This window comes from Podarcis liolepis (genome assembly GCF_965112155.1).
Source record: "Podarcis liolepis genome assembly, chromosome: 6".
NCBI classification, from domain to species: domain Eukaryota; kingdom Metazoa; phylum Chordata; class Lepidosauria; order Squamata; family Lacertidae; genus Podarcis; species Podarcis liolepis.
In genome coordinates, this window is record NC_139559.1 from 77,583,722 (window position 1) to 77,610,694 (window position 26,973).

At 42.9% G+C, this 26,973-nt stretch overlaps 1 long non-coding RNA gene across 1 annotated transcript in view; it reads right to left on the reverse strand.

The window, feature by feature from the left end:
• LOC310710388 overlaps positions 1-26,973 on the reverse strand; it is a 168,115-nt gene that overhangs the window by 5,051 nt on the left and 136,091 nt on the right. The window contains exon 4 of the long non-coding RNA XR_014528021.1: positions 20,390-20,491. This is a non-coding gene — a long non-coding RNA (uncharacterized lncRNA). The remainder of the gene's footprint in view (positions 1-20,389; positions 20,492-26,973) is intronic.

Consider the following 26,973-nt stretch of genomic DNA (forward strand, 5'->3'; position numbering starts at 1 on the left):
GATCAGGCTGTTCCATTCAGGAATTTGCATCCCTTGTTGAAATTAAAAGCAAGGTGATCAGATGCAAAAAAGGATAGGGTACTTGCTCCTTTCAAAACTGGATAGGTCAGGACAATTCCACAAGTATAATGTGTTATATATGTGGAACGCCCTCCCATCAGATGTTAAGGGAATGAACAACTATCTGAGTGGAAAAATAGGAACCTGAGAGAACTGAAATTAGCAGTTCCTTCCATCCCTAGTGCTGTTCACCCCAAATTTAGAATGGGGAAACTTTTGACCTCCAGATGCTGAACTACACATCCCATCATCCTTGATCATAGCCCATGGTGGCTGGGGCTGAAGGCAGTTGGCCAACAACATGTGGAGGACCCTGACTTCTTCATGCCTGCCAAAACTGAAGCACCCAGCTAGATGAAAAGGTCTTTGCCTTAGATGTTCATTTGATTTGGTTTCTAAACCCATCTTCAGTTATTTTTGTCCTGAAAGACCTACATTGGCTCCCAGTACAATTCAAAGTGTTGGTGCTGACCTTTAAAGCCCTAAACGGCCTCAGTCCTGTATACCTGAAGGAACATCTGCACCGCCATCGTTCTGCCCGGACACTGAGGTCCAGCGCCGAGGGCCTTCTGGTGGTTCCCTCCCTGCGAGAAGCTAAGTTACAGGGAACCAGGCAGAGGGCCTTCTCGGTAGTGGCACTCGCCCTGTGGAACACCCTCCCATCAGATGTCAAAGAAATAAACAACTACCTCATGTTTAGAAGACATCTGAAGGCAGCCCTGTTTAGGGAAGTTTTTAATGTTTGATGCTTTATTCTGTTGGGAGCCGCCCAGAGTGGCTGGGGCAACCCAGCCAGATGGGCAGGGTATAAATAATAAATTGTTGTTGTTGTTGTTGTTGTTGTTGTTATTATTATTATTAAAATCAGAGTATTTTTAGCTGCTTTAATGCTATTTGCTAATCACTTGGACACACATGGAAAAGGCAATGTATACATTAATAATAATACTAATAAACACTTTTTTTGCATATTTCTCTTTTCCAGAATGGCTCATTTTGCAACATCGAATGACTTAGTTTCGTTCTGCAATTCCTGGTCTCGTTCTGCAATTCATTAACCACCTTGTGAACAAGAAAAGCCTGCCCTATATAAGGAAGCTCACGTATATAGACTGTCTCAGTACAATTCTTTTCCCTCCTGGCTCCTGGTGCTTTTATCTTCTTCTTCTTCTGCTCATTGACTAGGATGTGGAATTGACTTTTTTTTTTTTTTTTGCTTCTCATGTCTAAGCTGCTGCCAGAGTGTGATAACTTCATTACATCTTACAGTACTTTTTCACACATGCTTCACTTCAGGCTCAAGAATTTCCCACATTAAAATTGCACTGAAGCATTACACAGAGTTCTGGAAACAGCCACACTGCTTGCTGGTGGAAAGTATGAAAAATATTATTCCCCTCATGACCTTCACTATCCTTCCAAAAGAAGGAGGGATCACTGGTTGTGGCTACCCAACAGAGTCCTGTAAAAGAACAGAAGTAATTCTGTTCCTGCCTCATCCTGAATAAAAACCAGCTCCCTGAAAGCAGACCCTCCAAGCAAGGTGGATAAAAATCAATAATTTAAATTAAAAAAATAAAAAATATCGGATTTTTTATTTATTTAAATCTGATTTTTTAAAAATTTAAATTGGATTTTTAAAATAAAATCCTTTTGTGGGGAAAATCTTTCTAAAGATAGTTTTCTATTTAAGTTACATTATAGTCCGAAGGCTATTCATCAGGAAATAAGGATTTGTTTTAAGTTTTTCATGTGTGCTAATACTCAGTCTAAGGTTGTTGTTTTTTTAAAAAAACCGTTTAACCACATCAGTTAACAAACATGGATACATGTGCTATAATGTTATTGCTTTAGTTAAATAAATTGTTTAACTTGTTATTAAGGAAATGATTATTTTTCTCCTTCCAATAAGTACAGCAGAAAAGTTGTGCAAATATAAACAGTTAACTTATTAAACCTCACAATAATTCCATAATTATCTGTCAATGTATTTCTAATAGTATAACCAAATCAGTAATTTTTGATCTAACTGTAAAAACTACTCTGAAAATTTATTATTCCAAAAATAAAACCTTCATCTGGTTGTAAATATTAAGATTATACCAGCAAGAATGAGTCTTTCTGTAAAAAAATAAAATGATTTAAATCAAGCTTTACTGACTAGTGTTTAAATCAAGTCTTACCAACTAATGATTTAGATTGTGACTTAAATCGATTTGATTTTAATCAAATCCAGCCTGCCTCCAAGTGTCTCTGTTTTCTAGGGACAGTCCTGGATTTACAGAAGCCTGTCCTGTTTCTGATTTGACCCCGGTATATCCCACTTTTCCATAGGAAGTCCCTATTTTCATTGGAGAAATGTTGAAGGGTATGGAGTTATGTGACTCCTGAGCCAAGGAAATACGCAACTATACAACCTTTAGAAGACATCTGAAGGCAGCCCTGTGTAGGGATGTTTTTAAATGTTTAATGGGTGGCATATAAATAATAAAATTATTATTTTTATTATTATGGAACAGGGCGCACTTATTTCTATCGGAGAAACGTTGGAGGGTATGTGAAAGTTAGAACTAGCTTTTCAAAGGAAGCAAGCAGTTTGCTCTAAGTGATGTCGGAGTGGAGTGTTTCACTGAGTCTATGAGCATTATATTTCAATTTGTGACTCCTACCCTGCCCACAACGCTCTAACCACTTCATAACACTGCCTCTCAGATTTCAAGTCTGAGACTTTTGTTGTTGTTTAGTCGTTTAGTCGTGTCCGACTCTTCGTGACCCCATGGACCAGAGCATGCCAGGCACTCCTGTCTTCCACTGCCTCCTGCAGTTTGGTCAGACTCATGTTTGTAGCTTTGAGAACATTGTCCAACCATCTGAGACTTTTACAACACATTTACTGAACTCCTACTGAAGGAATATTATCCATGCCATAATTCCTCTCCATATTTCACAAGTGGTTACTTTGAAGTAATATCAAATTGTGTGTGGCACAATTCTCCCCCCCTTTCCCCATCTTTTAAAAGAGTCATGTAATGCAGTGAGCTTCCCCTTCATAGTACTCTCAAGCGCAAGATGCATAATTCATCGAAAAAGGACAGAGGAAGTGGCCCTCTGGTGTTGTAAAGTCTGTTTGATTACATGCCTTCCAACTGCTCAAAGATGTACAAGCCCTTCTCTCCTTATTGTTAAATCTAAGATGTTCCAAATGCTTTCCCTTATGGCTTGATCCACAGCATTGGTTAAAGGAAAGGAGCCATGACCTATATTCATTCCAAAGGAAATTCCAGTCACTAAGGAAACAGCCACCAAACGTTGGGAAGATGTAGAAGGAAATGGGACAATGCACATGGACAGTACCCGAATTCCCGAATTAAGGTGATCACTGATGCCCTAAAAAGAGGATAAAACAGGACAAAAAACAATAGTGGATTTGCATAATATTTGCATGGAGCAATTGAAATTCATAGACACACATTGAGAAATATAGTGGTACCTCGGGCTACATACGCTTCAGGTTACATACGCTTCAGTTACAGACTCCGCTAACCCAGAAATAGTGCTTCAGGTTAAGAACTTTGCTTCAGGATGAGAACAGAAATCATGCTCCGGCGGCGCGGCAGCAGCAGGAGGCCCCATTAGCTAAAGTGGTGCTTCAGGTTAAGAACAGTTTCAGATTAAGTACAGACCTCCGGAACGAATTAAGTACTTCACCTGAGGTACCACTGTACCGGTAATTACTATAAACAGTAAAAAACAATACATCTTACCCTACTTGGGAATCCGTCAACAGGCGACTTATATCACATCCACACCATAGTTTTAAAGAACTTGTTTACGATTTTAGCAGTCATGGCACCTCCCAAGGAATCTTGGGGACTAAGTGTGCTAAGAGCTGTAGCCCTGTGAGGAGTCTCACAACAACTTGCAATATCCTTAACAAACTACAGTTCCTAGAATCCTTTGGCAGAAGCCATGACCATTAAAGTGGTACAGTGGTGCCTCGCAAGACGAAATTCATTCGTTCCGCGAGTTTTTTCGTCTTGCGAAGCATGGTGTCAGAAAAGTTTTGGAAAAGCTTCAGAAATCACCAAAGTCTTCAAAAACCTCAAAAAAGGCTACCACACCGCGTGCTATGAGTTGCTCCTCGAAGTCAAGTCGCAACTGTATTAACGGTTTTAAGAAAAAGGAAACAAACTTGCAAGACGTTTCCGTCTTGCGAAGCAAGCCCATAGGGAAAATCGTCTTGCGAAGCAACTCAAAAAACCAAAAACCCTTTCATTTTGCGAGTTTTCCGTCTTGCGAGGCATTCGTCTTGCGAGGTACCACTGTATAAGATTGCTTTAAATGTATGGTGTGGATGTGCTTAACTGCTAATGGCCAACTTCAAGGCCCCTTGTGCAGTGATGGCTTTTTACTGAATGATTATTTGCGGTCCGCATATTTGCAAACCTGCTGTCTAAAGCAGCACCCATATGCTCGATATCTCTTTCGATTCTGTGTAAGAAACCAATCTTTCCCTGGTGTGACAAGTTCTTAGGTAAGGTAAAGGACCCCTGGACAGTTAAGTCCAGTCAAAGACGACTATGGCGTTGCGACGCTCATCTCGCTTTCAGGCCGAGGCAGCCAGCATTTGTCCACAGACAGCTTTCCAGGTCATGTGGTCAGCATGGCTAAACCACTTCTGGCGCAACGGGACACCGTGACGGAAGCCAGAGTGCACGAAAACGCTGTTTACCTTCCCATTGGAGCGGTACCTATTTATCTACTTGCACTGGTATACTTTTGAACTGCTAGGCTGGCAGGAGCTGGGACAGAGCAATGGGAACTCACCCTGCCGCATGGATTTGAACCGCTGACCTTCCAATCAGCAAGCCCAAGATGCTCAGCGGTTTAGACCACAGCACCACCCATGTCCCATATTAGGTATAAGGCTCCACACAAAAGTTTCCATTCTTCTTAGTAGTGTACGTTGTTAGGAGTTCAGCCTACACTCGAGTAGGACCCTGGCAGAGACACATGCCCAACTGGCATGTTCTCTCCCTCCTGGTTGATTGTTTGGGAGCTTCAAAAGCTTTCTTCTGGCCGAACATCACAGTGACCAGTGCCAACCGACACTGGCACACTTAGGGATCCACAGAGTTTGCGCAGTTGTGTAACAGACCTCAGCAACTCAGCATTTTGGCTAATCTACTTTATTTACATATAAACACACACGGAGCACCGCAACATGGCTCCCTCTCTCTCTAGCATCAGACAGCAAAGAGAAAAAGAACAAAGGACAATAGTCCCACTTCACGGAACACAAACATCCTGTTTCCGTCACTTCCCACTCTGTGGAGTCAAAACACATACAGTCATGTGAAAGATAACAATCCAATTACTGCAATCATGGAGCAGGAATTCTAACACATAGAAGAAGAAGAAGAAGAGTTTGGATTTGATATCCCGCCTTTCACTCCCTTTAAGGAGTCTCAAAGCGGCTAACATTCTCCTTTCCCTTCCTCCCCCACAACAAACACTCTGTGAGGTGAGTGGGGCTGAGAGACTTCAGAGAAGTGTGACTGGCCCAAGGTCACCCAGCAGCTGCATGTGGAGGAGCGGGGACGCGAACCCGGTTCCCCAGATTACGAGACTACCGCTCTTAACCACTACACCACACTGGCTCTCCCACATAGTGGGAACACATGTTGTTTCAGATATATACCTGCTGCCCTTTCTTAGAGTTCTTTCTCTTTGGACTGGACAGCTCTTCAGACAGAGGACAACTTCAGAGAGAGGTCTGTCCTCCACAAAGCAGGACACACAGCCATCCTGAGCTGAGTGGGTAAGTGCTGGTTACTGCTCACCTGTGTGTGCCCAGATTTATTCTCTATGCTGTTTCCAGACCCGTTTTAGCTTTTTCTAAATTTACAATATGTTCGCACTGCATTCCACGAAAACTTCTTGAGATGGTTTTAAGCAGCAATTTGGAAACACCAACCACCACACACACAAAAATCTTAAAGCAGCCCAGCCCCCCCCCCCCATAATAAATAAATATTAGAAACAGCATAAAATGAATATTCATCTTCCAAAAGTTTGGTAGAATAATTTTATTTTATTTTTCACTCACTTACATAGAGAAACATGATAAGAAGATGAATGGGCTGCCTCTCACCAGCAGTCCTTTTTTTGTGCCATTTCCATTTTTCCTCCGAAAATGACATAGTGGGGGGAAGGCAGACAGTGGCTGCTGGCAGGAGAGTTTGGCAATTCAAAAGTTTGGGTCAGCCTTACTTAAAACCAGCTCCTTGAACTGGGGCTCACAACCAGTGAAGTTGTTTTAAACCTCCTGGTACAATTTATTTGTGGTGTACTATTCCAATTGATCACCAGGGAGCTACAGAGTAGACCAGGTGGAGTTGCCTAGCTGTCTTACAAGATCTGAAGTTATGCAGGCCATTATTATATAAGGCGTCTTCCAGGATTAATTTAAAGAGGGGAGCCAGGTGTGTAGTGTAAAGTCTCTTTCAATATGCAGCATTATCTTGTGTTAAGTAGTCAGTCACCTTGTATTGTCCTTGCATATCTGACCAAGTAATGAGTCAGTAAGAAGGTCGCCTTTTAAATTTCTGCGAGTGTATGTCTTTGCTTCGGAGAAAGTTAGGAAACAGCCACTTTTTCATAGTTGCTGCTGGAGATTTCAGTCAGCAGGCTGGGCACAGTTCTCTCTTTTTTATTCTGAGTATTAAAAGGTGAAATGTCTTTAACCCTAGCTGCATTTCCTAAATGCATCAAATCCATCTTCTGGCCACAACACATACACCCCATTGACTTTTTCCTGAGAGTTTCACAGGTACATTTGAATGGCACAACTGGACTCCCAAACTGCCCATTCCATATTTGTAAAACCTTTCTGGGCTTTTTCAGAGGCAGGTAACGCAGCCTTAGCTGACAGCAGAGTCCATCTTTTGCCATCGAATGAAGTAGAGATTTAGAAGACTAGGAAACAGAACTGGGCTACAGTTCTGTACACATTTAATTGGAAGTAAACACCGTTAAGAGAGTAAGAATAGCCTGTTGGATCAGCCCAAATGCCCATCTAGTCCAGCAGTCTATTCCAGTTTAATAAAGCTAACATGGGGAGGCACCTCTGCTCTGGAGAACCAAGCTGCCTCCCCCCCCTCAAAAAACAACAACAAAAAACACACCTTACCTCTCTAGGAAGCTGTCTCTGTAACTTAACCCTTAGAAGGCCAAGCAGCACAAATAGATAACCATCTGGGAATTTAAGCTTGCACAAACCTTTGCTGTTTTGAAATGTTGTTATCTCTCTCTCTCTGTACTTCTTTTTGTAACTCTGTAAAGTACTTATTTGGAAACTTTTTTTATTGTATGGTATATAAGTTGTCTAAAGAAGTGTTTTCTTAATTTTAGTTTATTTTTTAAAATGATACAAACTGCTTGGGGACTGATTTTCATTGCACAGTACATACATTATCTTTTTATTTAAAAAACATGTTATAGTGTCTGTTTCTATGCTTCGTTTTATGTTTTGACTACTACGTTCTGTAAAATATGTTTTTAGTGCTGTACACAACTCAGATCTTTTGATAAAGGGCAGCACATAAATCAATCAATCAAACAAACAAATAAATAAAACCACAACATTGGTAGGTATGCAGCTACACAAGCAATTAACGCTGAGCTCCTTGGAGTGAATAGGCAGAGTATAAATTCAATAAACAACAACAACATAGACAATTTAATGTGGGCAGAACTCTTTCCCACAACACCAGGTATGAGAATATTCATTCACCTGGGTTTCTTATGTAATAAATGAAGATTTATGATCCGGTGGTGAAGAGCTCTGCGAGAAAGCTTTGCTTTTGGTGTCTTGATGAGAAGCCACTGGGCAATTTTCACATGACATCAGTGTAACAGTCACAGGCCTGATGAGGAAAAGTGCCTTTTGTCTGCTGCTCATGATGCTAATTAAAATCTGATATCCTATTTTGAACTGACCTCGCAGACACAAATCTCAAACAATAGGAGAAAAGATGAATGATTTGATATCCCTGGTGGAGAAATGTACAGCTTCTGATGTAGACTAACCCTGCGAGAAGCTTCCTTCTTCTTCTTACAACTGGTCCTTTGTGAAAGCTGAACTAATTATAAAGGAAAGCTAGAGCTTTGAGATTGGAGGCAGGGATCCTTATAGCTTTTGGCTAGTCTCAGCGTTTCCATGCAATTCCGATAACCAATTAATCATACTGACAGGTAGGCTTCCAATGATTTAAGTAGCTGCAAAAATCTCACCCCCATCTGATAGCAAATATCTCAGGTTGGGCCAACACAGACAGGAGAAGGAAGCAGAAGAATGGGCTGCACCATTTCTGACCACAGGCGTTGGGAGAGATACTTTTTTTTTTTTTTAAAGTACCCTCATATTTAAAAAGTCCTTGCATGCAACTAGAAATCTAGCACACAAGGGAGATGTTCTCTATCCCACTCCCCTTTTTGGCTGGGAACATTTCCTATTTGCAAGGAGTTGTGATCATAGTCAAGTATTTGAAAATATAGCCTCCTCTCAAAGTGGTACAGTCCATTTTGTCACCTCATTCTACCCCAAGCACATCCCAGGCATTACTCTTGCTCTTCATTTTAAGATTTGGAAAGCCTGATCATGCGCACATTTATTTTGGGCAGTTTGTTGCATAGGACTGGGTGGTAGAGGAGGTCATTATGCTCTTTAAAGAAAATAAACTACAGGTTCACTATCCCTGACCTAGAACTTACTGTATGTTGGTTTGTACATCACCGTTGAGGCCTCATTAGAATAGGAAACAAAAGATAACTGAGAAATAACATCAATCTCAGGGCCAGGAATCTGTCAGAGGATAGGGGATGAGTGACAGGCAGGCTAGAACCCAGAATTACTCATTGTAGTAATTATGTGCTGAGATCTAGCCTGGTAAGTAAGAATCATGCTATCACACTGTTGACACTGGGTGAACGTTAATAATATTTATTTTAAACAAATTCATGGAGGTTTGGTAAATTGATGAGGTTTCTTCTTTTCTAATTCTTGAGATATGATGATTACAGTACATATTAATGGAAAACGTTGCTTGCAGGTAATTATCGCATTCAGGCAGGCGAGGAAATGAATATGTGTAATTATCTTATCGGCTCCTGTTCAAGATGTACTTCAGAAAATGGTCCTTCTGGGTCAGAGAAGGCCCCATGCCCTGTGGTTAAAAAAGTAATTTGTGAATGTCTTGTAAAAACTTAGAGCTTGTGTGCACATTATGTTTTAGTGCCTTCACATTTAGGTTAGAACAGTGGTTCTTAAAACTTTTATTGCATTGAGGACCATCCTTCTGGTTTGCTTGTGGATTACCATGTTTTATTCTTTTATGGCCAGAAAACAGGAAAACACATTTATGGCTATCCAGTTTTTTGGTGTTGTTGTTTTTTTAATCAACAATTGTGTTGTTTGTGTCAAAGGAGGGTCTTCAAAATTTCTGGTACAACTACCTAAGCTGCTCAGAAGACAAGGCATTTTCATTTTATCTTGACAACCAGCATGCCCATGGAGACTTATTATTCCTCTGCTGGGAATACGTTGGTTGAGCTACAATGCCCATGCTGGGTTAAGACATTTTTCTGACTGTATCATTGTTTAAATTGTGGTTTTTATTGTAATTGAATGGGATTTTAAACCAGGCATAGGCAAACTCGGCCCTCCAGATGTTTTGGGACTACAATTCCCATCATCCCTGACCACTGGTCCTGTTAGCTAGGAATGATGGGAGTTGTAGTCCCCAAACATCTGGAGGGCCGAGTTTGCCTATGCCTGTTTTAAACCATCCAGAGAGCTGTGTTCTAGGCAGGGCTGCCAACTTGAATAAAATATTGAGGGGGCCCAGGGAAGCCCCACCCTGCATGATCAATCACAAGATGTGGCGCATGCACACCAATTGAATGGCATTACTCATAAACTTGGGGGGGGGGGGGCTCAGCCCTCTCAAATATTTTATTGGGGTTGGGGACCTCAGCCCCTAGGAGTTGACTCCTATGGAATGTGCTAGGTGGGGCTGGTGCATGTTGTGTTACAGAAATTTCTGGTGAGTGCCAGATTGCCCAAAGCCAATGTAACTAGTTAGGACTGGGGGCACAATGCTAGAGTAGATGGACCTTTCATCCACTATCAAAAAGGATATTGTAGAGTTGGAAAAGGTTCAGGAAAGGACAACCAACATGATCAAGAGGGTGGAACAACTCAGCTATGAAGAAAGGTGGCAGCATGTGGGACTCCTAGGAGCTGAGGTCCCTTCACACACCCTCAATAAAATATTTGAGCGGGCACCTTCAAATGGTGCCATTCAAATGGGGTGTGTGTACTGCATATTGTGATTGATTATGTGGGGAAGGGTTTACCTGGTCCCCCCAATATTCAAGTTAGCACCCTTGGCACTGTCAATGGGCTGATGGGAGTCCACCAAGATCTGGATTATACCAGGTCTCTGGAACCTGGGTTACACGCCTACAAGCAGACCAGGAAAGCAAATAGGCATCCCTCCTGCTGCCTCCAGCGTACGGTAGACTCAGAGTTTTTTGCTGTCAGTAGAGTCTATTCCGCCAGTCTAACACAAGAACAGGTCCTAACATGGCTACTCTTCTGTAATATTCCAGAAGGAATTTAATAATGCGTGTGATATAGTTTCACAGTTAGAAAAGTTCAGTCCTCTGTCAAGAAAAGAAGCCGTGTACAGGATTCAGAAAGGAAAGGATGAAACAGAAAGCAGAGCACATTGTCCTCCTCAGTTCGTGTAAGGTGAAAGATGAAAATATATTAATACAGACAGGGAGTGTATCGCAGACAAGGACAGAGTGGGCTTTCAAGCAACAAGTAGAGCGAGGCATGGATATGAGAGCGCTGCCAGAAAAGCACTGTGGCTGCAAGGCTTAATTAGGGGATATACCTGATCATCTACGTGCTGCTTTAGTTTTCTTCTGTCCTGCAAGAGAATGGCAGAATGGGGGAGGGAGGGAGGGGGGGAGGGAGAAGGCATAGAGCATCCTCCCACACCTGAGTTGATTAGAGGAGCAGGCTAACTACACCGAAGGAAGCAATTCACTGCAAAGGAAAGACTCCCTGCTGCTAGAGACTTACTTCTCTCAGAGAATCTCACTCCACTTCCTCAAGCTTATGTGAAATAGCAAAGCTGGTATAATGGAGAAGGCATCAAATGTGACTTGGCTATGATGCCTCGGACAACCCAAGGCTGATTCTACTCCATAAGGCTCAGGATAAAATAGAATATCCTCATTTAGACACCCCAAACACTTTGGAAGAAGGAATGCAATACAACATACCGTATTTTTTGCCCTATAGGACGCACTTTTTCCCCTCCAAAAATGAAGGGGAAATGTGTGTGCGTCCTATGGGGCGAATGCAGGCTTTCGCTGAAGCCTGGAGAGCGAGAGGGGTCGGTGCACACCGACCCCTCTCGCTCTCCAGGCTTCAGGAGAGCCCCAGCGCCAGCCCCACAAGGTCGGGGGACAGAGGGAGGCGGAACGCCGCCATCCCGCTGTCTCCCGAAGTGGTTTGGAGGCTGACGGCGGGGAGACCCCGCCGCCAGCCCCACAAGCTCCGGGGACAGCTGGGAGGCGCAGTGCGTCTTCCCGCTGTCCCCGGACCTGATCTGAAGGCGGGCGGCGGGGAGAGGAGCGTTTCTCCCCGCTGCCTGCCCCACAAGCGCCTGGGGGGGAAATAAATTTTTTTTCTTTATTTCCCCCCAAAAAACTTGGTGCGTCCTATGGGCCAGTGCGTCCTATGGGGCGAAAAATACGGTAAATGAGAATGCACAGCTGGGTGCATGAGTCTCATCCCATTTATAGAGATAGCCAAAAAGCAAGTCTCTTGCAAGAACTGGGATTTCATGCACGTTCTCTCCAGATTTTAAAATAATGTTTTTTGTTTACTTAATCACTTTATTTATTTTAAAGCATTTATATGCTCAGTGCCATTTTTCTAGAGAAGGAGGTGACGGAGCTCACCACGAACGCCTCCCTTGTTCTCTTATAATGGCAATGACTCCCACCTGAGAGGTGCCGGAACTGAGTTCTGGTGAGTTCTTGCTGGAAAAAAATATTCTGTATATGGTAATACCTCCGTGAACGTCCGCCTTGTCTAGCGTCCATTCCGGCGAATGTCCACGGCAAACCTGGAAGTATCAGAACGGGTTGCTTCCGGGTTTGCCGCTCGCGCATGTGCAGAAGCAAAACCGCTCTGTGCGCATGCACAGACGTGGCGCTTTGCCCTGCATCCTTTTTGGCTAGTGGCCAGAGCTCCGGAACAGATCCCGTCCACAAAACGAGGTACGACTGTATACCGCTTAGTATTTCAAAAATCTCAAAGTGACATGCAGCCTAAAAAGAAACTTGTTAAAGCTCAGAACATACCTACGCTTTTCTCTCTCGCACAATCTCCCCTTCCTTCTCCCTCCCACAAATCTCTTTCACAGTACAAATGTGAAAACATTTGTGAAAATCACTCATCTCCTCTTTCTCCACCTACCATTAAGAAGCAGAAATACGGAGACCCAAGGGATTCAAGGCGGATTTCATACTCGGCACCGGAATCGCAGCAGTCTCATCAACAACAGTGAGGAAGAAGAGAGAGCACACATAGTATGTGAGTATTACATCTTTAGAGTAAAGGTGTGGGGTAGGTCTATCCCAATACTAGATACTTAAACTTTATGTGCTGTCTTTGTTCTAGCATTACATTGCAATAACAAGTAGAGTATTGGGTGTGTGTGAGAGTGTTAACCATATTCCTCTAGTCATAAACATGGGTGCAGCCAGGGTTTATGTTAGTGGGGCAGGACACCCACCTAACGCCATCCTCCGTCTGGCTCTGTCTAGCAGATTTGGAATGAAATGTCTTGGCAACTGTTGTTTTAAATTACTTTCTTTGGACCCCAAGTGCTCAGAAAAATCTGTCAAAATCTTTCTACAATTTCTACTTTTAATTAAGTATTTTTTATTTATTTACTTGATGGGGAGGAGTAGCCCTCCTCTGCCCCTGGCTATGCCCATGGTCATAAATAACTCTGCCAATTCCCACCCCCTTGTCTTCCTGTCCCCCATCTCCCTCCTTCCCTTCCTTCTTCTCTTTTCTTTATACCTGGTCCTGCCTCCCCCTTTTATTTTATTTAATAATGACAGAAAGCACCACAAAGAAAAATAACATGCTATACAAAGCAGCAGGTGCAGATATATCACAGAATAAAAGGTTAGACAATGTGCATAATGCATTACTGCACCAATGCAGATCTCTCTCTATCTCTCTCTGACGCTCTCTTTTTCAGGTGTTCATCAGAGTTTACCAAGGATCAATGTTGCCTGCGGATGTTCTGAGTGGCAAAACAAACCTTGTAACACAAACCTGCTATGAATATGAAATCATGACTCCCCCGTCTGAATCAGAAGTTTCAAATACTGGTCTCTCTTGTTAACAAGACTAATAAAGACATACCAGAATGCCACAGATTTATCTGTTTTGCCTCTGGTCTGTTTTGCCTCTTTCTTCTTTAAAACCCATCTTTCTATGAAGCCTTTGACTGACTCTTGTAATCATCACCCCATGCCCTGCTCTGCAACGAAAAGGAAACCTAATGTTTGTGCAACATTTCCCCACATTCAGACCTCATTCCCCTTCCTTCTCCAATTCCACTTTCTTATTAAAGAATTGATTGCAAGGGTTTCTGCCTCATCTTTCTGCAACAAGTGCACCCAATTTGGGTGTCTGCAAAAATAATTTTGGTGGGCGGGATGGAAGGGTTATGGCATATTTACTCTTTCTATGACTCAGCCGCACACAACATAACATGGTGCTGATGAGAAGCAATGAGAAACGTTATTGGGCTGTGCCTATTTGTGATTTACTGTATTATGTGGGATTACACCTTTCAGGACCAACTCCTAGCAAATTGCCTTATTTGGCCATTTAACCATAACAGAGTAAACCACAAGAAAGACATACAGCTTCAATTTGTGCATTGAACAATATTGGAGGTCCCTAAATCTAATTAAAGCATCTTAAAAAGCAGAGACATCACCTTGCCAACAAAGGTGCATATAGTTAAAGCTATGGTTTTCCCAGTAGTGATGTATGGAAGTGAGAGCTGGACCATAAAGAAGGCTGATCACCGAAGAATTGATGCTTTTGAATTATGGTGCTGGAGGAGACTCTTGAGAGTCCCATGGACTGCAAGAAGATCAAACCTCTCCATTCTTAAGGAAATCAGCCCTGAGTGCTCACTGGAAGGACTGATCCTGAAGCTGAGGCTCCAATACTTTGGCCACCTCATGAGAAGAGAAGACTCCCTGGAAAAGACCCTGATGTTGGAAAAGATGGAGGGCACAAGGAGAAGGGGATGACAGAGGACGAGATGATTGGACAGTGTTCTCGAAGCTACCAGCATGAGTTTGACTAAACTGCGGGAGGCAGTGGAAGACAGGAGTGCCTGGCGTGCTCTGGTCCATGGGGTCACAAAGAGTCGGACACGACTAAACAACAACAACAAACCTAATTAAAAAACCCTCAAGGATAAGTTTCATACCTTTTACACAGAATCTGCTTTGTATGTAGTGAATGCCAGACATTTTTGCTAATACTTGCTTATTGGTAACATAAAGGAAAGCATGATATGATGTGGATCATTCTTTAAACAAGATCTGGAGTCGTTGAGGGTCTTGGTCTCAATGGTCAATCATGTCTTTTATAAATTTCCCCATAGGATAGGCCATCACTTTTCCCCATGGGCACAAACACAAGCTAGACAATCAATCTCCATTCATTGTTGAACAGGGCCATGTCTTCACCCTGTACAAAGTGCTAAAGCGCTGTTCAATTATGCATGTTGTAGCTGGAAGTGAAAGTGCTGTAACAGTGGGAAAGTAGCAGGAAACCATTGGGTGTGTTCCAATAGTTCAGTAAGGTTCTCCTTGCATATGTCGCACAATCATGGCTGTATTTATCTGGTATTTTTGGCCACAACTCATGCCAAGCAACAGATCCATCTCCAAAGCTTTCGAATACTGGATAGCTCAGTTGCCTAGAGCATGGTGCTGATAACGCCAAGGTCGCAGGTTTGATCTGCTCATGGGGCAACTGCATATTCCTGCACTTCAGGGAGTTGGACGAATTGATCCTCAGGATCCCTTCCAACTCCACAATTCTATGATTCTGTGAAATTTGCAAAATTCTTGAAGAGAATTGGCACAGCCTTGAAAGCACTTCAGTGTGGTATATCTGAGACAGATGTAGTTTCAGCAAACTGTAATTATTATTATTATTATTATTATTATTATTATTATTATTATTATTTATATCCCGCCCTCCCCAGCCGAAACCGGGCTCAGGGCAGCTAACAACAATAAAATCATACAACATACCAAAATCATTCATTATAACATTAACTCAAATCAAACTGATGGCAACCACTGGGCCAGAGCTCTGTGAAGATTGCCAAAGGAGGGAGTCAGGCTGTGCCCTGACCAAAGGCCTGGTGGAGCAGCTCTGTCTTGCAGGCCCTGCAGAAAGATGTCAAGTCCCGCAGGGCCCTAGTCCCTTGTGACAGAGCATTCCACCAGATCGGAGCCACAGCCGAAAAAGCCCTGGCTCTAGTTGAGGCCAGCCCAGCCTCTCTGTGGCCTGGGACCTTCAAGATGTTTTTGTTTGAAGACCATAAGTTCCTCTGTGGGACATACCAGGAGAGGCGATCCCGTAGGTACGAGGGTTCTAGGTCTGTATAGGGCTTTAAAGGTTGGTCTTCTTCACGGAAACTAGACCGAAGCAAACCCAAATAGGGAATGTAGAGGACTACAGGGAGAACTCTTCTGTGGATTGGTTGGCACTTTCCCCCCTGTTTTGTGGTTTGTCTGGGTGCTTCAACTTCAACATCATCTGCCAGTTTCTTGCTCTTCTATATTACTGTGCTAAAAATCCCTCCCTTGTTTCCCTGAGTCGTTCCATTATCCACAACAATTCATACATGTGAAAAATTGAGCTGCTTACATCCCTACAGAAAGTTATGACTTCAGGCATGATAATACAGGTCCAAGAGCATTTCACTATACACAGTTTTCTAAAATATTCTCATTGGTTAGCATACACTGATATTTTTTGAAAGGACTTGTATATTGTTCTCTTCTCTGGCCAGTAATATGAAGGGTACAGGGCATTGAGGCCTGCCAACTCCTATTTAATTCTCACAGTAGCCCTGTGAGATATAGAACCTGCCTGAGACCCTGAAGTCCGCCCTATTTTGGAATCTCCCCGCATAGACTAAAACCCTCGCAGTTGTTGCTTGCATCGTTCTGAACCATTGCCCAGCGGAGAAAGGTAAAATTGGCAACATGACTTAAAAGGCTATCCATTAGGATCATCAAGTGGAATGCAGGCAGGATTAATAAGGTATGATCCATTACAGTAATATGACAAGGGAAGATGGAATATATTGTGTAATGCTCTGTACATGAATTATACACTGTTCATTAGGGGACCGGTCTAAAGCTATGAAGTCAATGGAAAGACTCATTGACCTCTTTGGGAGTCTGGACAAGTTCTGTAACATCACTAGATTCATAGCTACTGGGGGAAGTGTGTCTAGAGTTATACAATTGAAGCAGTGTTTTTAAAATGTATGATCATTGCTTTTAAATCACTGGGATATAATTAGGTAGTCTGGCTAAATGCATTCAATACTGTATTGATTTTAAATTTCCTGCAAGACATTTTTACTATGCTACATACAATTATATAGCTAGATATCGTCATTCTCTCAGGTTAACTGTGTTGAGTACCTGAGGTTCCCCTGTTTTCCATTAGTTAAATCTCTGAGTAGGTTTGGTTTAGTTATGGATCTATCATATTTGCATCTCAACCTTCCATCCAAGATCGTGTGTATTGCAGAAACTGTATACATCTAGATGTTGTTAGACTACAACTTCCATCACCTCTGACTGTTAGCCATGCTGACTGCAGCTGATGGGCATTGGAGTCCAGCAGCATCTGAAGGGCTGTAATATCCTCACCTCTGGTATATGGTTGTCTCACTTTATCTGATGATGACAACCCTGCAAGATCGCTGAAGGCCAAGCTTGAACCTTGTCTCCCAGTTTAGCACTCCATACACTAAACTGAACTAGTTTTCTTGATGTAAAGTCTTGGAAAAGACTTGTGTATAGATGTTGTTTCTGTTGGGAGTCAAGCAGCAACACTTACAATAAGTTACACAAACCAGTCAGGGTGATAGGCAGAAAAACAGCCTATTCTTTCCTCACAAATTCCTTCATAAGTAACTTCATGTAGACTGTTTTTTTTCTTCCTCCTTTACTTCCTATCTGCGTCTTCTTCAAGTCAGTATGCATATTAACTTCTCGATGCCATGTTGGCCGCATGTCAGCTTGTACTCGAAATTGCTATGTTTGCCATGAAAAATAAACCTTAAGTTTCTTTATCCCTTCAGCCAGCAATTGTATCAGATTATTTATGCACATCATCATGTATATTTATTTATACCCTGCCTTTTTCCCTGACGAGAATCAATATATGCCAAACTCTTGATGGTTTCTGTATGAGGTATGATGTGAACATCAATTGGTTCATTTGTGAGTGATGGCTGTTCTGATGGCTGTTTAGCTACGCTCTTGCATGGGCCCATGTGGGGCTTTGGGAGGGGGCAAGACATTGCAGAATCAAGTCCCACCTCTTCCTTCATTTTGCAATGACATTCCACAGAACACTTGACAGCTAAATCGCAAGCATGTTTTACTCATAAGTAAATAGCACCAAGTACAACAGGACAAGTGTCCTTACAGATAAATCTGTTTGTGACATGTCAACCAGGTTTTTGGTTGGTTGGTTGGTTTCTGATACCTAGAACTTTACTTCATTTATTTACTGAATGCTCCACTAGAAGGTTGAATGGCAGCTGTCTCATTCTCTGGCACAGATAAGAAGGAGGGACAGATATTCCCAAATCCCATTAAGGAACCGAGTCTACTTTTCCTCCCAAAGTATTTAGCTAGTCCATGGAATCACGACTGCACATCTTGCAGCACCATGATCTGCCTTATGATTTTCTTGCCTGCAGCAGCCTTGATGCATTCATTATATTTGGGGGCTGTGTAGAGTCCATGCTAAAAATAAATTAGGGCATCCAAATCCTACACCAACACCCCCACAAGAATCCTGCTTTTAAAAAATTATGCAGTCAAGCAAACTTGGTGCATGTATTTGCTTATCTTACATAAATCTTTTTCTGCCCTTTTTGCTCCTGTGCAGAAAACTCTGAAAATCTAATAACAAGAGAAACCGTTTTTAACAGTTCTGTCTTTCTAGCAGAAAACTGCCTACTGTGACAGGGAACAGATTTCTAGGTCCTCCAGCAGAAGATGTCCAACATCACCTCATTGCTGGAGATACCAGGGACTGTACTGGGGGCCTTTTGCACACAAAATGTGCTCTACCACTAAGCTATGGTCTCTCCCCTAGTTAACTAGACTTCTTGCCCCGGTCACTGAAAATGTTAAGGAAGGGTTGTGTTTTCATGGAAAATGTCCCAGGTTAAAGAAGAAGAAGAAGAAGAAGAGGAGGAGGAGGAGGAGTTTGGATTTGATATCCCGCTTTATCACCACCTGAAGGAGTCTCAAAACGGCTAACATTCTCCTTTCCCTTCCTCCTCCACAACAAACACTCTGTGAGGTGAGTGGGGCTGAGAGACTTCAAAGAAGTGTGACTATCCCAAGGTCACCCAGCAGCTGCATGTGGAGGAGTGGAGACGCGAACCTGGTTCACCAGATTATGAGTCCACTGCTCTTAACCACTACACCACACTGGATCTCCAGGACAAACTGGAGCAGACCCCTATCTGAGAGCAGCTGCCGGAGAGTGTAGGCAATAGTGAGTTAAACAGATGAATGTTCTGACTCAGTTGAATACAGACTCCTGTGTTATGTCCTCATGTGCTACTCAGTCACTGCCCCCTGTCCTGGCCTTTGTAGGTAGATGTATTTCAACTCCCGACTCAGTTTTTGCCAAAGTCATTTAATATACCCCACAACATTCCTCAGATGAAAATAAGGACATTTTCAACTCCTCCCCCATAACTGACCCTCCTTGACTCCTGTTATGTATTCGGTGGCCTGTGTTTGCCTGAGCTTGAGTCTGGACCAAGGATTCTGAGCCCCTGTGTTCTGATTTGGTACATGATATCCAATCACAGAACATTTCAGGATTTGGCCCTCTGCCATGGGCCCTGAACCTCTGAGTCATGATTCGCAGCTTGGAAGTTTAGACAGCCAATCAGCTTGGGAGTGGGAGTGGCCCAGGCCTTCGGAAATGTATATAAGCAGTAGCTTTGCCCCTGTTGTTCAGTTCTGTTAATTCAATAAAGGTTCTTGCTGTTATCACTGCGTCTTGCCTCGTGGGAACCCACCTACACTTTAAAAAAACAACCCAACAACCCCATTTTTGTGTGTATCCCCCAAGTACGGTAAATGCCATTGCCACTGCTCTAAGGGGACACAGCACACACGTCCTCCACTGTCCTGAGAAAACCCATTAATCCCGATTTCATTTCATTTTATTCTTTGGTAGATTTACAAAAAAGAAAAACAGATAACAATAAATAAATTTTAGAAGGCAGCAAAATTAGATGCGGATGCACAAAGCTTTTTATTATTATTATTATTATTATTATTATTATTATTATTATTATTATTATCATCATCAAGTTTTCCACTCTGCTCCCCATTTCTTCCCGTCCAAGGTGGCACTGCCCTCTGCCTGCCCCTCAGAGCTGGCACATCACATCCCATAGGCCTGGGCTGCAGCTCCTCCTCTTCTTCTCCCACTCTGCAACAGCTGCTACTAGCTGCCCAAGGGAGGGGCACCCATGGAAAGGCCATGGTGATGGAGTTGATGGAGTCAATGGAATCAGTTCACTGTCTTATACATCTCTAAGCAACTTCCTGAATGTGTGTGTGAAGGTTCTTTGCTGGCAGGAGGCAACGTTCAAGTCATGGCACTGAGACAGGCTTTGCTCCTGACACTTGGCTCTTTCTCTCCCCTGGATCTGGCTCAATGCCTCTAGGTCTCTCCTCAGGATCAAATCCTCCGCTTCCAGATTCTCATCCCAGTCTTCTTCCCCCTCTGACCGATCCTAGCAAGACAATCTCCATGGAAGCCACAACACTTTCCTTCTTTTGAGATTTCACCAGGCATTGCTCACTCTCATGCTTATCTCTTCAATCTTAGAGGCTGGAAACTTACACCAATGTTGGGATTCTGAAGATGCTGAACGCCACACCAGACTTGTACTCCCCTCTCTGTGCAGCAGGGCTGAAGAACTGTGGAATAGACATAGCCTTGCTTCTATCCAAAAAAAGCACACAGTTGAACACTGCCCTTTTGTGCTTGTTCACAATCCCATTCTTTAGGGAGGAAATGTGCTTTAAAGCCTCAAATAATTATGTTCCTCTAATTGCCCCGTTTCAGCATTATGCATTTTCTCATGACACCCTGTTATTAAATTAAGAGCGCACTTGACAGTATTCAGACAATGCCTCTAATTTGCAGAGAAAGTCTTCTGCAAGGTAGTCCTTTTTTAAAAAACAACAACGGATGAAGAAGTCTTTCATACAAATGAACTTTTAGCAGCCTCTGGACAATAAGCAGGGGCAAGGCTCATATTTTGCTGTTCTCAGCCAATCAGTCAAGAGACATGGAAAACAACCTGATGCAAATTAACAGTTCCAGAAATAAAGGGAATAGGTTTGGAGGCATACTTTCCTTTTGGAGAAAATTCAGTTACAAAGCATGCTGCCGCCATGTTTAGGATGCACGCCTGCAGTTTCATACGTTGGGACTAGTCTTTCTGGATCAGAACGAAGGTCCATTCTGTTTCCAAACAGATGCCCCTCAGGACTTAGCATGCAGCAATGTGTTAAAACAGGGGTTGCCAAACTTTTCAGGCCCAGGGCACATTTGCAAACTGGTGAAAATTCTGTGGATACTACACCCATCAACACCACAACTAAGTGCACATCTCAACTTACTCTATTGGCCACAATAGAATATCTCTGTCAGCATAGGAGCCAACTCCTACCGGCCGAGGTCCCTTCGCACCCCCCTATCAAATATTTGAGAGATCTGGGCTTCCTCAGAATTGATGGGCATTGCTATTCAAGTGGTGTGTGTGCACTGTCTCTTGTGATTGATTACGTGGGATGGGGCTTACTTACCTCACAGAGCATTTCAGAATGTTAAAATGTGGACAAAGATGAGGAAGCATAAGAGAAAATGGAAGATAAGCTAGGAAGGACAAACTAGAAGAGAGGCGACGCCAGGGACAGGCCAGAGAGGCTGGAAAACCACCTAGGAAAGCCTCAGAACAGGATGGCTCTGAGCCAGGAGATGGTGGTGAGACATGGAAGATAAGTCAGAGGAGGGTTGGGGGAAGAATGGCTGGATGCTGAATAAGCAACAGGCTTGAGTGAGAGAGAGGAAGAAGAGGCAGAAAGCACTGCAGATGTAGGCCAGGCAGCTGAGGAGGAGGTGAGGGCTGAGGCTGCAACAGATTCACAGGAGCCTGGCAGTCCTACTGCATTCAGCTCTCCTCCCCCCTTGTCTCCAAGGTTTCAGAGTCTTTTGCATGTAGCAGAACAATGAGCCCAGAGGTCTCAGGGCTCCCCTCCCCGATGGAGTTTAAGACTGCAGGGGAAACAGAGGGACAGGGAGGAGACTAAGGGGAAAGTGGGTGGCCCAGATCGTCAGTTCTGGCAACTGCCTTACCGGGGTTAGTCTCATCGTAGATTTCTCTATTAGTATTCTGTTTCCTTGAATAAAGAATCAACTTTACTGTTTGTCTCTGAGTCTCCATGCTGACCTGCAGCTGAACCAGCCTTGTCAGGCAGGCAGACTAGATGAGAGCCTTAAAATATATTTTTCCACTGCCTGACCTTTTACTTTTGGCCGTGTTCTTCACCTGAACCCATGGAGTCCTCATCTTCATCACAGCAATTCAAGTGGGATCAAATGATCCAACTAGATGATAGGAAGATATTTGCTATATTAATCCATCCTGTGGCGTAGCGTGGGGGGTGCAGGGGGGGTGGCCGCACCGGGCGCAACATCTGGGGGGGGGCGCGCTCGCATTCGCAGCTCTCTGCCCCTACCTGGGTTAGGGGGCGCAAATTACTTGCCTTGCCCCGGGTACTGACAACCCATGCTACGCCACTGCATCCATCAGCTGGATTTTTTTTTTAAAATGTCAAATGTGTTGATTAGAATGATTTCTGGTGCTATTTGGTGGCAGCAGAAAGTTGTGATGGCACTCTGTATTTCCTTAGGTGGTAATTCTGGGCACTCTTAGGGATCACATTGGAGGTTTTTATTCATTCATTCATTCAAGCACCCTTACAGTACTCACAACTGAAACTTTGACTCCAGGGAAGTATTTGTGGAATGTCTGCTACTGCAGAAACTGATTTCCCACCAGGCAGCTGAGACTGTAACACAGACGGACTTTGAGTAGGTGCTAATGGAGCACAACATGTCCTCTCTTATGGTAAGGGAAGCTGAAGGATTTCATTTGATCTACATTTTGATGTGGGCCAAACTGATTTGCTCCCTTGAAAAGAATGGTGTGGAATTTATTACAGAAATCTGTCAGATACCACATTATGTGATGTGGTTCACAATGAAAAAATGCACAGGCATACATTAATATATGCACTGACTTGCATTAAAATATAAAAAATGCATAGAAATATATATATATATATATATATATATATATATATATATATATATATAGTTGGTGTTTAGTGTAGGAAAAGGATAGGACTGATCAATGAAAGGAGATGTAAGAAACAGTATGGTGCCCTACATGTGGTGCCCTAGCTATGAACATGTATGTGTGAACTGGCAACAGAAATGCCACAAAGGAGCTTGCCATTTCTCTAGCTAAGAGGTTCATTTCCCTGAGAACTTCTGATCTGTAATTCTATGGCGGTGTGGTAATGAATGCATTCCATAGATCGAACCTTTCGTCCCTGTCTAAGTGCCAATGATAATCTATAGACTAATAATTAGGCGAATGATCCCCAGTCAGTTGAAGTTCTATCAACTTCAGGAGATAATAAAAGTGCCCGAGAGGGAACAGTACCCATGTGACTAAATTAGGGCTGATGATCACGAGCACTTTGCCTGTGATGAGCTGCTATGTATCCCCACTCCCAACCAAAACTAGAGCGTTCCTATATGCAGTTTGTGGCGAGGAAGCCATGTGGTAATTCACCATGGAATCAGACCTTGATCTTGTCACCACACCGGTCAAAAATGGCAGAGTGGGGGAGAGCAGGGTGTTCCAAATAATAATGAAGTATAAGGATGGAAACCCCCCAAAATATGTTGCTGACCACTTTATATAATTAAGAAATATTCTATATATAACTGACGGTGATTAAATGTATCATGTAATCCTCTACAATTAGAATTATGAAGGATAGACAGTCACCGCATGAAAGGTTTTAGAGTTTAGTTTATTAATTACAGCAAATTTGTGACAGACTAATAGAGACTTATGGATATATACGCGTTGTGAAGGATCACAGTAGATACTTGAGGCATTTTTGGACTTCCTACATTGAATGCTTGCCATATTCTATACATTGAGTGGCATCCGTCTAAGCCATGTTCAGAGTAGACCCACTGAAATCAATAGTCTTTAATTAATTACTTACCACTAATTTTGGTGGATCCTGCCCTTGAGTATCTAAGCAAGGTCCATCAGACCCAGTCAGAATGGCCAATGGTCAGGAATGGTGGGGTCTGAAGTTCAGCAACATCTGAAGGACATTTTGCTCCGTCACAGATTACTGATTCCATGTGTCTAATGTTCATATGCAAGCACACACGCGCGCACACACTGTATATATTTGTTGTTTGGAAATCCTTCAGCTTCTCTTACCATAAGAGAGGACGGAATGAGCAACTGACTCTTCCCTCCTGACCAACATAGTGCATTTGCCTCTGTGGAATACACCATTTAGGAAGGAAAAACATTTCTAATACTCTTCTGCCTACTCCCAAATAAAACAAAATACAGTGGTTAAGAGACACAACATTGATTTTTAACTGGGATGGCAAAATAGATTGAGCCAGTCTCCTAGGACTTCCATGAAGGAATGTGTTCCCCTTCATGTTAGCGAAGTCACTCAAATAATGCTGCTCAGAGACAAAAGTTCTAATAACACTTTTGTCTTTCTGCTTAGCAAGGAGACATGAGACCAAACATACAGAGAAAAAACTCCCTCAGAACTACACAGCCAATTAAAGCATGTGCCACCTCAGTGAAGACTGTGCTAATTTGCTTGGTTGCTAAGCAACACGTCTGCTTGCCCACATCTTGGCTAGTTGACCGTAACATTAACAGAATTAACTCTTACATTACAAACTGAATGAACCTTGCTGTTGCATCTACAGCATTTCATTCTGTTTCTAGGGCCTCTATTTGGGGTCCAGTGTATCGAATTCAGCCATTAAGTTCACATTTTCTTTTTGAGATGGAACACACACCTACATGACTAAACCTAAACACAATGGGGTAGCGTGGCCCTCCAGATGTTGTTGAACTCCAACAGTCTGTGTGTGTTGTGAAGAATGTTCCAAAATCACAATTCCATTCCTAATTCAATTACCGGGCATGCCAGAGAACATTTTTGAACTACGTGTGTAGGGTAAATGCTTGAGCAGACCTCAACTATAATGGTGCCTTTAGGGGGTTTTCTTAGCTTAAAATATTCAGAATCAGTTGCCACTCTGAGCCATTTTAATGACTGAACATATAGATAGTTAGAGCGAAATGTGACAAGCTCCTTGCTTAAGTGTTATAAACGGCCCCCCATGAACAACAATAAAAAATGGGGGTGGTGTTGTACAATACAAAAGGCAAAGTGGGTAAAAAAATAGATTCAGCTCATCATTTAGAGAAAATTGCCCATACTCAACTCTGGGCGAGTGCCAGAGCCTTGGTCCTCGTACACAAACGACATTGAGAGAATAGCCGGAGAAGCAATTAGTGACAGGGTTCCTTTGCAAATACAATGGGTTCTTAATGGAGGTTACAACCTTAATGATGTTTGACTTTAATTATTCAAGAGCATCAACAGTTGTGTGAGCAAAAAGAAAAAGGAAAAAAAAGTACACCCCACCACCTTTCGTTTTTTTTCCGACGACGCTTTCTGATCTTCCTGCTGGCTGCATGCAACAGTGCTCTTACAGTTCATGAGATAGCTTTTGTTTGGATGAGATCAATGATCAGAGCAATCAAAGCTGGGGTTATAGCCAATTTCCGAGATGTTGGATTCGGGCATCAAATTCTGAAGCGGAAGCATTGTTTCGCCAACGCAAACCATTTGGAAAGCTGATCTTTTCACTGTTCTGCTTCATTTTACAAAAGAATTCTTTTTTCCCTACTGCCATCCTCCAATGGGGTTGTAGAAACAATGAAATATTAGTGACTTCTGGTTGCCAGGCCCCCAAATGAGGCAACCAAAGACTGAGCACAATAGAGATTTGGGGTTGGGAGATCTATCCCTTGTTCTATATTATCCTGTGTGAGGGCTGTGGATTTCCTCAGACAAAAGCATATGCCTCTACATCCTGATGCATGCAAGGCGATGATTATGGACTTTATAAGGGCTGCCTCTGAAGACGGTTTGGAAACTTCAGCTGGTGCAGAATTCAGCATCCAGGTTGCTCACCGGAGCAAGACAGTTTGAGCATAGTACACCGATCCTGGATCGAATGCACTGGCTATCAATTAATTTCCGGGCCCAATTCAAAGTGCTGGTTTTGACCTATAAAGCCTTAAACAGCTCAGGACTGCAATACCTCAAGGACTGCCTCTTTCCATATGGACCTCCCCAGGCCCTGAGATCATCTTCTGAGGCCTTTCTTCACGTGCCGCCTCCTCCTTGAGAGGTGTGGAGAGTGGTAACATGACAACGGGCCTTCTCTGCAGTGGCTCCCCATCTGTGGAATGCTCTCCCCAGGGAAGTTCGCCTGGCATTTTCATTATACACCTTTAGACACCAGGCAAAAACATTCCTTTTTAACCAGGCCTTTGGTTGATCTGATTTATTTACATCCTATGCCCTTTTAAAATGTGTTTTTTTTGGGGGGGGGCTATTGGGTTGCTGTTTTTATTTTTATTATGTATTTTGTGGTTTTATATCTTGATTTTATTCTGTGAACTGCCCTGAGACCTCCAGGTATAGGGTGGTATATAAATTATTATCATTATCATTATCATTATCATTATCATTATCATTATCATTATCATTATCATTATCATTATCATTATCATTAAATGAGTCACTTCTCTAGGTTTCACTGTTGGTGCTATCAGTTTCCCACCCATCTACCGGTCTAAATTTGATTGTGGCTGTGTTAGTAGCAGTATCCACAGCGCAAGAATGTCCGGGAAGCTTTCAAGTCGGCCACTTGTATGCCTGTGTCTCTGGCTGTGCAAAGCCATATGATTTTATTTGAGGAAGTCACGCCTGATCTACATTATCTTCAGTAGTAAGTAATGTGATGCTCTCCAAATGTTGTTGAACTACAACTCCCATCATTCTTGATCAATGGGTGTGGCAGCTGGAGTTGATGGCAATTGTAACCCAGCAACACAGGAAAGGAATGAGGTTAGCTATCCATGGTGTGTAGACCCCTAGATTTGTGTAGACCCCTGTGATCCAAGACGGTAAAACCCATGGTGTGAACTTTTTGGGAGAAACTGGACTGCTTCCTAGGGAGAGTATACCGTATTTCTCCATGTATAAGACGACCCC